Here is a 2,007-nt window from a genome sequence, read left to right as displayed (position 1 = left end):
TCCCCCGTTCATGCTCTGTTTCTCTCTGTCTCAAAAATAAATAAACGATAAAAAAAAAAAAATTAAAAAAAAAATCGTACTTGCCCAAAGGGAGGTGATCATTAAGCCAGGCAGAAGCCCACTGCCCCGGGACCTCGCATTGTAGGTATGTGGCTATGGGAAAGTACAAGCAAACGTTTTCACATTTGTATTGCTGAGGAACAGTCCTGTGGCCAGAACCAAGGGAAGCCCCTCTTGCAACATCCCTCCAGACCCTTCCTGAGAAGGCTTAACATCATGCTCACTGTGAAAGAGAAATGTTTTACAGAATTCTGTCATTATTACAGAACAGGTATTGAAGAGTGAATTTGGAGCTGAGAAGCAATACACTGATAACTGTCAGAATTTTTTTAAGTATTTTGGGAGCAATCTTATGTGCTTTCATCATTTCTCAGGTAATGTTTGTAGGAAATTAAAAGGCTTTAGGTCTAGCACTAATAATTACTATTAGTTAAAATGGCCTTGGCTCTATATGTCTCTAAAGGGGAATTTGAATTTCAAATGGAGACTTCTCAACTGCCTTTTTTTTTTCTTTAATCCTTCTTATCTTTTATCTTTTCCATATTCTGATTCAAAAGAACAATGATGAAGCAAAAGCAAATGGCTCTTCCCACAAAACTGGGTCTCTTCAATGTCAATTGATTCCATTTTTACACATTCATTCATGAATAGTTATTAGACACTTACTATGTGACTTTTCTGGGTCCAGCACTGTGCTGGGTAATGGGGAAGAATGAGGGGGGAAATAGATATGACCTCTGCCCTCAAGGAGTGTATTGTTGCCGCCAAAACCTTGCTCCTGGGGGTCCAGGAGAGGAGATCCTTTCTTTGGGTTTTTTGGCTGCTGTGCCCTGCTGTAGGTCAGGGTGGTAAATGGAAGTAAATATTTCAAAAAGCTAATTTTGTGTGTGTGTGAAGAGAGGTGGGAAATGGAGAAAAGTAGAAAAAGAATAGTGATTATGAAAAAGAGAGACAATTCCTATGTGCTATTTTAAGACTGACCAATATCAACAGACAGATTTAGCAATTGTCAGGGAGAAGAAATTGAAATTATTTTGAGAGGAAGTAAGTACTTTTAGGAAATTTTACTCTATTGAGTGTGTGTGTGTGCGTGCGTGTGTGTGTGTGCATGTGTGTGTGTATGTTTTCTTCTGAAAGTTTTAAAACTTTTTTTTAATTTTTTTAATTGTCAATATTAATCTAAAGGTAAATGCGGCTACCTCAAAGTCATCAGGTTTCTTCCAGTTGCCCAATGTGGAGGAAGGAGTAGACAGTAGGAGTCACACAAATAAAGATACAAGCAGAAGCCTGACTGTAATGATGAAAAAATCTATGTGACATTATGAGAGTTAAATATGAGCCTAGACCCAGTTTGGATGATGGGAAAAATATTTCCTGGGAGTTTTCTCTAAACAGCAATGAGTTTGGGAGTAAATTAGTCAAAGCCGTGAATGGGTAAGCTGGTGGTGGAGTCAGGTAGACAATTCTAGGAAGAGGAAATAGCTGGTTGGAGGTAAAAATATTTTCTGGTGTAATGCCCCCGATTTCGAATCCGAGTGACCACCAAGGAGTCGATACTGATGCAAACGCACGAGGATTTATTTGCATGCTCGAGCTTGGGCCCAAGTATACCTGACACAGCGGAGCAGGGACTTGGACCCCTAGGTTAAGAGACGTAGCAGTTTTACGGGGGCCAGTGGCCAATGAGATTGTAACACACACAGAAAGTTGCACATTCATGTCAGTCCACACGCAGGTGGCCAATTGAATTACAATTTACCCTATAGTAACTGTTTGAACTAGCCTATCATTCTGGTCAGAATTGGCTTGCAAGTTTGGCGGGCAAAAGGCGGGGTTTACATTCTTTGGCGGTTAGGGGTTCCGCATTCCCCTATGAGCCGGTTTCCAGTAAGGGTGTGCTCAGCGGTTGACTAGGGTGGGGGAGTGTCTTAAGCAATAAGCAGATCA

This window comes from Panthera uncia (genome assembly GCF_023721935.1).
Source record: "Panthera uncia isolate 11264 chromosome C1 unlocalized genomic scaffold, Puncia_PCG_1.0 HiC_scaffold_3, whole genome shotgun sequence".
NCBI classification, from domain to species: domain Eukaryota; kingdom Metazoa; phylum Chordata; class Mammalia; order Carnivora; family Felidae; genus Panthera; species Panthera uncia.
Note: the sequence above shows the minus strand (reverse complement) of the source record.